The sequence below is a fragment of the Pongo pygmaeus genome, chromosome 1 (assembly GCF_028885625.2).
Source record: "Pongo pygmaeus isolate AG05252 chromosome 1, NHGRI_mPonPyg2-v2.0_pri, whole genome shotgun sequence".
NCBI lineage: Eukaryota > Metazoa > Chordata > Mammalia > Primates > Hominidae > Pongo > Pongo pygmaeus.
Window position 1 is genome coordinate 104,156,724 of NC_072373.2, and position 14,511 is coordinate 104,171,234.

The following is a 14,511-nucleotide window of genomic DNA, read 5'->3' on the forward strand; positions in this document are numbered from 1 at the left end:
CAGTCTGTGAGTTGAATGCACTCATCACCAAGAAGTATCTCAGAATGCTTCTGTGTAGTTTTTATGTGAAGATATTTCCTTTTCCAGCATAGGCCTCAAAGCACTCCAAATAAACACTTGCAGATTCTATAAAAGGAGTGTTTCCAAACTGCTCTATCAAAAGGAATGTTCAAGTCTGTGAGTTGAATGCACTCATCACACAGAAGTTTCTGAGAATGCTTCTCTCTTGTTTTTAGGTGAAGATATTTCATTTCCCAGCATAGGCCTCAAAGCGCTCCAAATGTCTACTTGCAGATTCTACAAAAAGAGTGTTTCAAAACTGCTCTTTCAAAAGGAAGGTTCAAGTCTGTGAGTTGAAAGCACTCATCACAAAGAAGTTTCTGCGAATGCTTCTGTGTAGTTGTTATTTGAAGACATTTCCTTTTCCATCATTGGCCTCAAAGGGCTCGAAATAAGCACTTGCAGATTCTACTAAAAGAGTGTTTCAAAACTATCCTATGAAAAGAACGTTCAAGTTTCAGAGTTGAATGCGCTCATCACACAGAAGTTTCTGAGAATGCTTCTGTCTAGTTTTTATGTGAAGATATTTCCTTTTCCAGCATAGGCCTCAGAGCGCGGCAAATAAACACTTGCAGATTCTACAAAAGGAGTGTTTCCAAACTGCTCTATCGAAAGGAATGTTGAAGGCTGTGAGTTGAATGCACTCATCACACAGAAGTTTCTGAGAATGCTTCTCTCTTCTTTTTAGGTGAAGATATTTCATTTCCCAGCTTAGGCCTCAAAGCCCTCCAAATGTCCCCTTGCAGATTCTACAAAAAGAGTGTTTCAAAACTGCTCTTTCAAAAGTAAGGCTCAAGTCTGTGAGTTGAATGGCCTCATCACAAAGAAGTTTCCGAGAATGCCTCTCTCTTGTTTTTAGGTGAAGATATTTCATTTCCCAGCATAGGCCTCAAAGCGCTCCAAATATCTACTTGGAGATTCTACAAAAAGAGTGTTTCCAAACTGCTCTATCGAAAGGAATGTTCAATTCTGTGAGTTGAATGCACTCATCACACAGAAGTTTCTGAGAATGTTTCTCTCTTGTTTTTAGGTGAAGATATTTCATTTCCCAGCTTAGGCCTCAAAGCGCTCTAAATGTCTACTTGCAGATTCTACAAAAAGAGTGTTTCAAAACTGCTCTTTCAAAAGGAAGGTTCAAGTCTGTGAGTTGAATGCACTCATCACAAAGAAGTTTCTGGGAATGCTTCTGTGTAGTTGTTATTTGAAGATATTTCCTTTTCAATCTTTGGCCTCAAAGGGCTCGAAATACACACTTGCAGATTCTACTAAAGGAGTGTTTCAAAAGTGTCCTATAGAAAGGAACGTTCAACTTTGTGAGTTGAATGAACTCATCACGAAGAAGTTTCTGAGAATGCTTCTGTCTAGTTTTTATGTGAAGATATTTCCTTTTCCAGCATAGGCCTCAAAGCACTAGAAATAAACACTTGCAGATTCTACAAAAGGAGTGTTTCCAAACTGCTCTATCGGAAGGAATGTTCAAGTCTGTGAGTTGAATGCACTCATCACACAGAAGTTTCTGAGAATGTTTCTCTCTTGTTTTTAGGTGAAGATATTCCATTTCCCAGCATAGGCCTCAAAGCGCTCCAAATGTCTACTTGCAGATTCTACAAAAAGAGTGTTTCAAAACTGCTCTTTCCAAAGGAAGGTTCAAGTCTGTGAGTTGAATGCACTCATCACAAAGAAGTTTCTGAGAATGCTTCTGTCTAGTTGTTATTTGAAGACATTTCCTTTTCCATCTTTGGTCTCAAAGGACTCGAAATATACACTTGCAGATTCTACTAATGGAGTGTTTCAAAAGTGTCCTATGGAAAGGAACGTTCAACCTTGTGAGTTGAATTAACTCATCACGCAGAAGTTTCTGAGAATGCTTCTGTCTAGTTTTTATGTGAAGATATTTCCTTTTCCAGCATAGGCCCCAGAGCGCTGCAAATAAACTCTTGCAGATTCTACAAAAGGAGTGTTTCCAAACTGCTCTATCGAAGGGAATATTCAAGTCTGTGAGTTGAATGCACTCATCACACAGTAGTTTCTGAGAATGCTTCTCTCTTGTTTTTAGGTGAAGATATTTCATTTCCCAGCGTAGGCCTCAAAGCGCTCCAAATATCTACTTGCAGATTCTACAAAAAGAGTGTTTCAAAACTGCTCTTTCAAAAGGAAGGTTGAAGTCTGTGAGTTGAATGCACTCATCACCAAGAAGTATCTCAGAATGCTTCTGGGTAGTTTTTATGTGAAGAGATTTCCTTTTCCAGCATAGGCCTCAAAGGACTCCAAATAAACACTTGCACATTCTACAAAGGGAGTTTTTCAAAACTGCTCTATCGAAAGGAATGTTGAAGTCTGTGAGTTGAATGCACTCATTACACAGAAGTTTCTGAGAATGATTCTCTCTTGTTTTTAGGTGAATTTATTTCATTTCCCAACATAGGCCACTAAGTGCTCCATATGTCTACTTGCAGATTCTACAAAAAGAGTGTTTCAAAACTGCTCTTTCAAAAGGAATGTTCCAGTCTGTGAGTTGAATGCACTCATCACCAAGAAGTATCTCAGAATGCTTCTGTGTAGTTTTTATGTGAAGATATTTCATTTTCCAGCATAGGCCTCAAAGCACTCCAAATAAACACTTGCAGATTCTATAAAAGGAGTGTTTCCAAACTGCTCTATCAAAAGGAATGTTCAAGTCTGTGAGTTGAATGCACTCATCACACAGAAGTTTCTGAGAATGCTTCTCTCTTGTTTTTAGGTGAAGATACTTCATTTCCCAGCATAGGCCTCAAAGCGCTCCAAATGTCTACTTGCAGATTCTACAAAAAGAGTGTTTCAAAACTGCTCTTTCAAAAGGAAGGTTCAAGTCTGTGAGTTGAATGCACTCATCACAAAGAAGTCTCTGAGAATGCTTCTGTGTAGTTGTTATTTGAAGACATTTCCTTTTCCATCATTGGCCTCAAAGGGCTCGAAATAAACACTTGCAGATTCTACTGAAAGAGTGTTTCAAAACTGTCCTATCAAAAGGAACGTTCAAGTTTGAGAGTTGAATGAGCTCATCACACAGAAGTTTCTGAGAATGCTTCTCTCTAGTTTTTATGTGAAGAGATTTCCTTTTCCAGCATAGGCCTCAGAGCGCTCCAAATAAACACTTGCAGATTCTCCAAAAGGAGTGTTCCCAAACTGCTCTATCGAAAGAAATGTTCAAGTCTGTGAGTTGAATGCACTCATCACACAGAAGTTTCTGAGAATGCTTCTGTCTAGTTTTTATGTGAAGATATTTCCTTTTCAGGCATAGGCCTCAGAGCGCTCCAAATAAACACTTGCAGATTCTACAAAAGGAGTGTTTACAAACTGCTCTATCGATAGGAGTTTTCAAGTCTGTGAGTTGGATGCACTCATCACACAGAAGTTTCTGAGAATGCTTCTCTCTTGTTTATAGGTGAAGATATTTCATTTCAAAGCATAGGTCTCAAAGCCCTCCAACTATCTACTTGCAGATTCTACAAAAAGAGTGTTTCAAAACTGGTCTCTCAAAAGGAAAGTTCAGGTCCGTGAGTTGAATGCACTCATCACCAAGAAGTATCTCAGAATGCTTCGGTGTAGTTTTTATGTGAAGATATTTCCTTTTCCAGCATAGGCCTCAAAGCACTCCAAATAAACACTTGTAGATTCTACAAAAGGAGAGTTTCCAAACTGCTATATCAAAAGGAATGTTCAAGTCTGTGAGTTGAATGCACTCATCACACAGAAGTTTCTGAGAATGCTTCTCTCTTGTTTTTAGGTGAAGATATTTCATTTCCCAGCATAGGCCTCAAAGCGCTCCAAATGTCTACTTGCAGATTCTACAAAAACAGTGTTTCAAAACTGCTCTTTCCAAAGGAAGGTTCAAGTCTGTGAGTTGAATGCACTCATCACAAAGAAGTTTCTGAGATTGCTTCTGTGTAGTTGTTATTTCAAGACATTTCCTTTTCCATCATTGGCCTCAAAGGGCTCGAAATAAACACTTGCAGATTCTACTAAAAGAGTGTTTCAAAACTGTCCTATCAAGAGAACGTTGAAGTTTGATAGTTGAATGAGCTCATCACACAGAAGTTTCTGAGAATGCTTCTGTCAAGTTTTTATGTGAAGATATTTCCTTTTCCAGCATAGGCCTCAAAGGACTCCAAATAAACACTTGCACATTCTACAAAGGGAGTTTTTCAAAACTGCTCTATCGAAAGGAATGTTGAAGTCTGTGAGTTGAATGCACTCATTACACAGAAGTTTCTGAGAATGATTCTCTCTTGTTTTTAGGTGAATTTATTTCATTTCCCAACATAGGCCACTAAGTGCTCCATATGTCTACTTGCAGATTCTACAAAAAGAGTGTTTCAAAACTGCTCTTTCAAAAGGAATGTTCCAGTCTGTGAGTTGAATGCACTCATCACCAAGAAGTATCTCAGAATGCTTCTGTGTAGTTTTTATGTGAAGATATTTCCTTTTCCAGCATAGGCCTCAAAGCACTCCAAATAAACACTTGCAGATTCTATAAAAGGAGTGTTTCCAAACTGCTCTATCAAAAGGAATGTTCAAGTCTGTGAGTTGAATGCACTCATCACACAGAAGTTTCTGAGAATGCTTCTCTCTTGTTTTTAGGTGAAGATATTTCATTTCCCAGCATAGGCCTCAAAGCGCTCCAAATGTCTACTTGCAGATTCTACAAAAAGAGTGTTTCAAAACTGCTCTTTCAAAAGGAAGGTTCAAGTCTGTGAGTTGAAAGCACTCATCACAAAGAAGTTTCTGCGAATGCTTCTGTGTAGTTGTTATTTGAAGACATTTCCTTTTCCATCATTGGCCTCAAAGGGCTCGAAATAAGCACTTGCAGATTCTACTAAAAGAGTGTTTCAAAACTATCCTATGAAAAGAACGTTCAAGTTTCAGAGTTGAATGCGCTCATCACACAGAAGTTTCTGAGAATGCTTCTGTCTAGTTTTTATGTGAAGATATTTCCTTTTCCAGCATAGGCCTCAGAGCGCGGCAAATAAACACTTGCAGATTCTACAAAAGGAGTGTTTCCAAACTGCTCTATCGAAAGGAATGTTGAAGGCTGTGAGTTGAATGCACTCATCACACAGAAGTTTCTGAGAATGCTTCTCTCTTCTTTTTAGGTGAAGATATTTCATTTCCCAGCTTAGGCCTCAAAGCCCTCCAAATGTCCCCTTGCAGATTCTACAAAAAGAGTGTTTCAAAACTGCTCTTTCAAAAGTAAGGCTCAAGTCTGTGAGTTGAATGGCCTCATCACAAAGAAGTTTCCGAGAATGCCTCTCTCTTGTTTTTAGGTGAAGATATTTCATTTCCCAGCATAGGCCTCAAAGCGCTCCAAATATCTACTTGGAGATTCTACAAAAAGAGTGTTTCCAAACTGCTCTATCGAAAGGAATGTTCAATTCTGTGAGTTGAATGCACTCATCACACAGAAGTTTCTGAGAATGTTTCTCTCTTGTTTTTAGGTGAAGATATTTCATTTCCCAGCTTAGGCCTCAAAGCGCTCTAAATGTCTACTTGCAGATTCTACAAAAAGAGTGTTTCAAAACTGCTCTTTCAAAAGGAAGGTTCAAGTCTGTGAGTTGAATGCACTCATCACAAAGAAGTTTCTGGGAATGCTTCTGTGTAGTTGTTATTTGAAGATATTTCCTTTTCAATCTTTGGCCTCAAAGGGCTCGAAATACACACTTGCAGATTCTACTAAAGGAGTGTTTCAAAAGTGTCCTATAGAAAGGAACGTTCAACTTTGTGAGTTGAATGAACTCATCACGAAGAAGTTTCTGAGAATGCTTCTGTCTAGTTTTTATGTGAAGATATTTCCTTTTCCAGCATAGGCCTCAAAGCACTAGAAATAAACACTTGCAGATTCTACAAAAGGAGTGTTTCCAAACTGCTCTATCGGAAGGAATGTTCAAGTCTGTGAGTTGAATGCACTCATCACACAGAAGTTTCTGAGAATGTTTCTCTCTTGTTTTTAGGTGAAGATATTCCATTTCCCAGCATAGGCCTCAAAGCGCTCCAAATGTCTACTTGCAGATTCTACAAAAAGAGTGTTTCAAAACTGCTCTTTCCAAAGGAAGGTTCAAGTCTGTGAGTTGAATGCACTCATCACAAAGAAGTTTCTGAGAATGCTTCTGTCTAGTTGTTATTTGAAGACATTTCCTTTTCCATCTTTGGTCTCAAAGGACTCGAAATATACACTTGCAGATTCTACTAATGGAGTGTTTCAAAAGTGTCCTATGGAAAGGAACGTTCAACCTTGTGAGTTGAATTAACTCATCACGCAGAAGTTTCTGAGAATGCTTCTGTCTAGTTTTTATGTGAAGATATTTCCTTTTCCAGCATAGGCCCCAGAGCGCTGCAAATAAACTCTTGCAGATTCTACAAAAGGAGTGTTTCCAAACTGCTCTATCGAAGGGAATATTCAAGTCTGTGAGTTGAATGCACTCATCACACAGTAGTTTCTGAGAATGCTTCTCTCTTGTTTTTAGGTGAAGATATTTCATTTCCCAGCGTAGGCCTCAAAGCGCTCCAAATATCTACTTGCAGATTCTACAAAAAGAGTGTTTCAAAACTGCTCTTTCAAAAGGAAGGTTGAAGTCTGTGAGTTGAATGCACTCATCACCAAGAAGTATCTCAGAATGCTTCTGGGTAGTTTTTATGTGAAGAGATTTCCTTTTCCAGCATAGGCCTCAAAGGACTCCAAATAAACACTTGCACATTCTACAAAGGGAGTTTTTCAAAACTGCTCTATCGAAAGGAATGTTGAAGTCTGTGAGTTGAATGCACTCATTACACAGAAGTTTCTGAGAATGATTCTCTCTTGTTTTTAGGTGAATTTATTTCATTTCCCAACATAGGCCACTAAGTGCTCCATATGTCTACTTGCAGATTCTACAAAAAGAGTGTTTCAAAACTGCTCTTTCAAAAGGAATGTTCCAGTCTGTGAGTTGAATGCACTCATCACCAAGAAGTATCTCAGAATGCTTCTGTGTAGTTTTTATGTGAAGATATTTCATTTTCCAGCATAGGCCTCAAAGCACTCCAAATAAACACTTGCAGATTCTATAAAAGGAGTGTTTCCAAACTGCTCTATCAAAAGGAATGTTCAAGTCTGTGAGTTGAATGCACTCATCACACAGAAGTTTCTGAGAATGCTTCTCTCTTGTTTTTAGGTGAAGATACTTCATTTCCCAGCATAGGCCTCAAAGCGCTCCAAATGTCTACTTGCAGATTCTACAAAAAGAGTGTTTCAAAACTGCTCTTTCAAAAGGAAGGTTCAAGTCTGTGAGTTGAAAGCACTCATCACAAAGAAGTTTCTGCGAATGCTTCTGTGTAGTTGTTATTTGAAGACATTTCCTTTTCCATCATTGGCCTCAAAGGGCTCGAAATAAGCACTTGCAGATTCTACTAAAAGAGTGTTTCAAAACTATCCTATGAAAAGAACGTTCAAGTTTCAGAGTTGAATGCGCTCATCACACAGAAGTTTCTGAGAATGCTTCTGTCTAGTTTTTATGTGAAGATATTTCCTTTTCCAGCATAGGCCTCAGAGCGCGGCAAATAAACACTTGCAGATTCTACAAAAGGAGTGTTTCCAAACTGCTCTATCGAAAGGAATGTTGAAGGCTGTGAGTTGAATGCACTCATCACACAGAAGTTTCTGAGAATGCTTCTCTCTTCTTTTTAGGTGAAGATATTTAATTTCCCAGCTTAGGCCTCAAAGCCCTCCAAATGTCCCCTTGCAGATTCTACAAAAAGAGTGTTTCAAAACTCCTCTTTCAAAAGTAAGGCTCAAGTCTGTGAGTTGAATGGCCTCATCACAAAGAAGTTTCCGAGAATGCCTCTCTCTTGTTTTTAGGTGAAGATATTTCATTTCCCAGCATAGGCCTCAAAGCGCTCCAAATATCTACTTGGAGATTCTACAAAAAGAGTGTTTCCAAACTGCTCTATCGAAAGGAATGTTCAATTCTGTGAGTTGAATGCACTCATCACACAGAAGTTTCTGAGAATGTTTCTCTCTTGTTTTTAGGTGAAGATATTTCATTTCCCAGCTTAGGCCTCAAAGCGCTCTAAATGTCTACTTGCAGATTCTACAAAAAGAGTGTTTCAAAACTGCTCTTTCAAAAGGAAGGTTCAAGTCTGTGAGTTGAATGCACTCATCACAAAGAAGTTTCTGGGAATGCTTCTGTGTAGTTGTTATTTGAAGATATTTCCTTTTTAATGTTTGGCCTCAAAGGGCTCGAAATACACACTTGCAGATTCTACTAAAGGAGTGTTTCAAAAGTGTCCTATAGAAAGGAACGTTCAACTTTGTGAGTTGAATGAACTCATCACGAAGAAGTTTCTGAGAATGCTTCTGTCTAGTTTTTATGTGAAGATATTTCCTTTTCCAGCATAGGCCTCAAAGCACTAGAAATAAACACTTGCAGATTCTACAAAAGGAGTGTTTCCAAACTGCTCTATCGAAAGGAATGTTCAAGTCTGTGAGTTGAATGCACTCATCACACAGAAGTTTCTGAGAATGCTTCTCTCTTGTTTTTAGGTGAAGATATTTCATTTCCCAGCATAGGCCTCAAAGCGCTCCAAATGTCTACTTGCAGATTCTACAAAAAGAGTGTTTCAAAACTGCTCTTTCCAAAGGAAGGTTCAAGTCTGTGAGTTGAATGCACTCATCACAAAGAAGTTTCTGAGAATGCTTCTGTCTAGTTGTTATTTGAAGACATTTCCTTTTCCATCTTTGGTCTCAAAGGACTCGAAATATACACTTGCAGATTCTACTAATGGAGTGTTTCAAAAGTGTCCTATGGAAAGGAACGTTCAACCTTGTGAGTTGAATGAACTCATCACGCAGAAGTTTCTGAGAATGCTTCTGTCTAGTTTTTATGTGAAGATATTTCCTTTTCCAGCATAGGCCCCAGAGCGCTGCAAATAAACTCTTGCAGATTCTACAAAAGGAGTGTTTCCAAACTGCTCTATCGAAGGGAATATTCAAGTCTGTGAGTTGAATGCACTCATCACACAGTAGTTTCTGAGAATGCTTCTCTCTTGTTTTTAGGTGAAGATATTTCATTTCCCAGCGTAGGCCTCAAAGCGCTCCAAATATCTACTTGCAGATTCTACAAAAAGAGTGTTTCAAAACTGCTCTTTCAAAAGGAAGGTTGAAGTCTGCGAGTTGAATGCACTCATCACCAAGAAGTATCTCAGAATGCTTCTGGGTAGTTTTTATGTGAAGAGATTTCCTTTTCCAGCATAGGCCTCAAAGCACGCCAAATAAACACTTGCAGATTCTACAAAAGGAGTGTTTCCAAACTGCTCTATCGAAAGGAATGTTCAAGTCTGTGAGTTGAACGCACCCATCACACAGAAGTTTCTGAGAATGCTTCTCTCCTGTTTTTAGGTGAAGATATTTCATTTCCCAGCATAGGCCTCAATGCGCTCCAAACGTCTACTTGCAGATTCTACAAAAAGAGTGTTTCAAAACTGCTCTTTCCAAAGGAAGGTTCCAGTCTGTGAGTTGAATGCCCTCATCACAAAGAAGTTTCTGAGAATGCCTCTCTCTTGTTTTTAGGTGAAGATATTTCATTTCCCAGCTTAGGCCTCAAAGCGCTCCAAATATCTACTTGCAGATTCTACAAAAAGAGTTTTTCAAAACTGCTCTTTCAATAGGAAGGTTCAAGTCTGTGAGTTGAATGCACTCATCACAAAGAAGTTTCTGAGAATGCTTCTGTGTAGTTGTTATTTGAAGACATTTCCTTTTCAATCTTTTGCCTCAAAGGGCTCGAAATAAACACTTGCAGATTCTACTAAAGGAGTGTTTCAAAACTGTCCTATAGAAAGGAACGTTCAACTTTGTGAGTTGAATGAACTCATCCGCAGAAGTTTCTGAGAATGCTTCTGTCTAGTTTTTATGTGAAGATATTTCCTTTTCCAGCATAGGCCTCAGAGCGCTCCAAATAAACACTTGCAGATTCTACAAAAGCAGTGTTTCCAAACTGCTCTATCGAAGGGAATATTCAAGTCTGTGAGTTGAATGTACTCATCACAGAGAAGTTTCTGAAAATGCTTCTCTCTCGTTTTTAGGTGAAGATATTTCATTTCCCAGCATAGGCCTGAAAGCGCTCCAAATATCTACTTGCAGATTCTACAAAAAGAGTGTTTCAAAACTGCTCTTTCAAAAGGAAGGTTGAAGTCTGTGAGTTGAATGCACTCATCACCAAGAAGTATCTCAGAATGCTTCTGTGTAGTTTGTATGTGAATATATTTCCTTTTCCAGCATAGGCCTCAAAGCACTAGAAATAAACACTTGCAGATTCTACAAAAGGAGTGTTTCAAAACTGCTCTTTCCAAAGGAAGGTTCAAGTCTGTGAGTTGAATGCACTCATCACAAAGAAGTTTCTGAGAATGCTTCTGTGTAGTTGTTATTTGAGGACATTTCCTTTTCCATCTTTCGTCTCAAAGGACTCGAAATATACACTTGCAGATTCTACTAAAGGAGTGTTTCAAAAGTGTCCTATAGAAAGGAACGTTCAACTTTGTGAGTTGAATGCACTCATCACGCAGAAGTTTCTGAGAATGCTTCTGTCTAGTTTTTATGTGAAGATATTTCCTTTTCCAGCATAGGCCTCAGAGCGCTCCAAATAAACACTTGCAGATTCTACAAAAGGAGTGTTTCCAAACTGCTCTATCGAAAGGAATGTTCAAGTCTGTGAGTTGAATGCACTCATCACACAGAAGTTTCTGAGAATGCTTCTCTCTTGTTTTTATGTGAAGATATTTCATTTCCCAGCATAGGCCTCAAAGCGCTCCAAATATCTACTTGCAGATTCTACAAAAAGAGTGTTTCAAAACTGCTCTTTCAAAAGGAAGGTTGAAGTCTATGAGTTGAATGAACTCATCACCAAGAAGTATCTCAGAATGCTTCTGTGTAGTTTTTATGTGAAGAGATTTCCTTTTCCAGCATAGGCCTCAAAGCACTCCAAATAAACACATGCAGGTTCTACAAAAGGAGTGTTTCCAAACTGCTCTATCGAAAGGAATGTTCAAGTCTGTGAGTTGAATGCACTCATCACAAAGAAGTTTCTGAGAATGCTTCCCTCCTGTTTTTAGGTGAAGATATTTCATTTCCCAGCATAGGCCTCAAAGCGCTCCAAAAGTCTACTTGCAGATTCTACAAAAAGAGTGTTTCAAAACTGCTCTTTCCAAAGGAAGGTTCAAGTGTGTGAGTTGAATGCACTCATCACAAAGAAGTTTCTGAGAATGCTTCTGTGTAGTTGTTATTTGAAGACATTTCCTTTTCAATCTTTGGCCTCAAAGGGCTCGAAATAAACACTTGAAGATTCTACTAAAGGAGTGTTTCAAAAGTGTCCTATAGAAAGGAACGTTCAACTTTGTGAGTTGAATGAACTCATCACGAAGAAGTTTCTGAGAATACTTCTGTCTAGTTTTTATGTGAAGATATTTCCTTTTCCAGCATAGGCCTCAGAGCGCTCCAAATAAACACTTGCAGATTCTACAAAAGGAGTGTTTCCAAACTGCTCTATCGAAAGGAATGTTCAAGTCTGTGTGTTGAATGCACTCATCACACAGAAGTTTCTGAGAATGCTTCTGTCTAGTTTTTATATGAAGACATTTCCTTTTCCAGCATAGGCCTCAGAGCGCTCCAAATAAACACTTGCAGATTATACAAAAGGAGTGTTTCCAAACTGCTCTACCGAAGGGAATATTCAAATCTGTGAGTTGAATGCACTCATCACACAGAAGTTTCTGAGAATGCTTCTGTCTTGTTTTTAGGTGAAGATATTTCATTTCCCAGCATAGGCCTCAAAGCGCTCCAAATATCTACTTGCAGATCCTACAAAAAGAATGTTTCAAAACTGCTCTTTCCAAAGGAAAGTTCAGGTCTGTGAGTTGAATGCACTCATCACGAAGAACTATCTTAGAATGCTTCTGTGTAGTTTTAATGTGAAGATATTTCCTTTTCCAGCATAGGCCTCAAAGCACTCCAAATAAACACTAGCAGATTCTACAAAAAGAGTGTTTCAAAACTCCTCTTTCAAACGGAATGTTGAAGTCTCTGAGTTGAATGCCCTCATCACAAAGAAGTTTCTGAGAATGCCTCTCTCTTGTTTTTAGGTGAAGATATTTCACTTCCCAGCATACGCCTCAATGCGCTCGAAATATCTACTTGCAGATTCTACAAAAAGAGAGTTTCAAAAGTGCTCTTTCAAAAGGAAAGTTCAGGTCTGTGAGCTGAATGCACTCATCACCAAGAAGTATCTCAGAATGCTTCTGTGTAGTTTTTATGTGAAGATATTTCCTTTTCCAGCATTGGCCTCAAAGCACTCCAAATAAACACTTGCAGATTCTACAAAAGGAGTGTTTCCAAACTGCTCTATCGAAAGGAATGTTCAAGTCTGTGAGTTGAATGCACTCATCACACAGAAGTTTCTGAGATTGCTTCTCTCCTGTTTTTAGGTGAAGATATTTCATTTCCCAGCATAGGCCTCAAAGCGCTCCAAATGTCTACTTGCAGATTCTACAAAACGAGTGTTTCAAAACTGCTCTTTCCAAAGGAAGGTTCAAGTCTGTGAGTTGAACGCACTCATCACAAAGAAGTTTCTGAGAATGCTTCTGAGTAGTTGTTATTTGAAGTCATTTCCTTTTCAATCTTTGGCCTCAAAGGGCTCGAAATAAACACTTGAAGATTCTACTAAAGGAGTGTTTCAAAAGAGTCCTATAGAAAGGAACGTTCAACTTTGTGAGTTGAATGAACTCATCACGAAGAAGTTTCGGAGAATACTTCTGTCTAGTTTTTATGTGAAGATATTTCCTTTTCCAGCATAGGCCTCAGAGCGCTCCAAGTAAACACTTGCAGATTCTACAAAAGGAGTGTTTCCAAACTGCTCTATCGAAAGGAATGTTCAAGTCTGTGAGTTGAATGCACTCATCACACAGAAGTTTCTGAGAATGCCTCTCTCTTGTTTTTAGGTGAAGATATGTCATTTCCCAACATAGCCCTCAAAGCGCTCCAAATATCTAACTGCGGACTCTACAAAAAGAGTGTTTCAAAACTGCTCTTTCTAAAGGAAGGTTCAAGTCTGTGAGTTGAATGCACTCATCACAAAGAAGTTTCTGAGAATGCTTCTGTGTAGTTGTTATTTGAAGATATTTCCTTTTCCATCATTGGCCTCAAAGGTCTCGAAATAAACACTTGCAGATTCTACTAAAAGAGTGTTTCAAAACTTTCTTATGAAAAGATCGTTCAAGTTTCAGAGTTGAATGAGCTCATCACACAGAAGTTTCTGAGAATGCTTCTGTCTAGTTTTTATGTGAAGATATTTCCTTTTCCAGCATTGGCCTCACAGCGCGGCAAATAAACACTTGCAGATTCTACAAAAGGAGTGTTTTCAAACTGCTCTATTGAAGGGAATATTCAAGTCTGTGAGTTGAATGCACTCATCACACAATAGTTTCTGAGAATGCTTCTCTCTTGTTTTTAGGTGAAGATATTTCATTTCCCAGCATAGGCCTCAAAGCGCTCCAAATATCTACTTACAGATTCTACAAAAAGAGTGTTTCAAAACTGCTCTTTCAAAAGGAAGGTTGAAGTCTGTGAGTTGAATGAACTCATCACAAAGAAGTTTCTGAGAAGGCTTCTGTGTAGTTGTTATTTGAAGATATTTCCTTTTCCATCATTGGCCTCAAAGGGCTCGAAATAAACACTTGCAGATTCTACTAAAAGAGTGTTTCAAAACTGTCCTATGAAAAGAACGTTCAAGTTTGAGAGTTGAATGAGCTCATCACACAGAGGTTTCTGAGAATGCTTCTCTCTAGTTTTTATGTGAAGACATTTCCTTTTCCAGCATAGGCCTCAGAGCGCTCCAAATAAACACTTGCAGATTCTACAAAAGGAGTTTTTCCAAACTGCTCTATCGAAAGGAATGTTCAAGTCTGTGAGTTGAATGCACTCATCACACAGAAGTTTCTGAGAATGCTTCTCTCTTGTTTTTAGGTGAAGATATGTCATTTCCCAACATAGGCCTCAAAGCGCTCCAAATATCTAATTGCGGACTCTACAAAAAGAGTGTTTCAAAACTGCTCTTTTTAAAGGAAGGTTCAAGTCTGTGAGTTGAATGCACTCATCACCAGGAAGTATCTCAGAATGCTTCTGTGTAGTATTTATGTGAAGATATTTCCTTTTCCAGCATAGGCCTCAAAACACCCCAAATAAACACTTGCAGATTCTACAAAAGGAGTGTTTCCAAACTGCTCTATCGAAAGGAAAGTTCAAGGCTGTGAGCTCAATGCCCTCATCACACAGAAGTTTCTGAGAAAGCTTCTCTCTAGTTTTTAGGTGAAGATATTTCATTTCCAGCATAGGCCTCAAAGCCCTCCAAATGTCTCCTTGCAGATTCTACAAAAAGAGTGTTACAAAACTCCTCT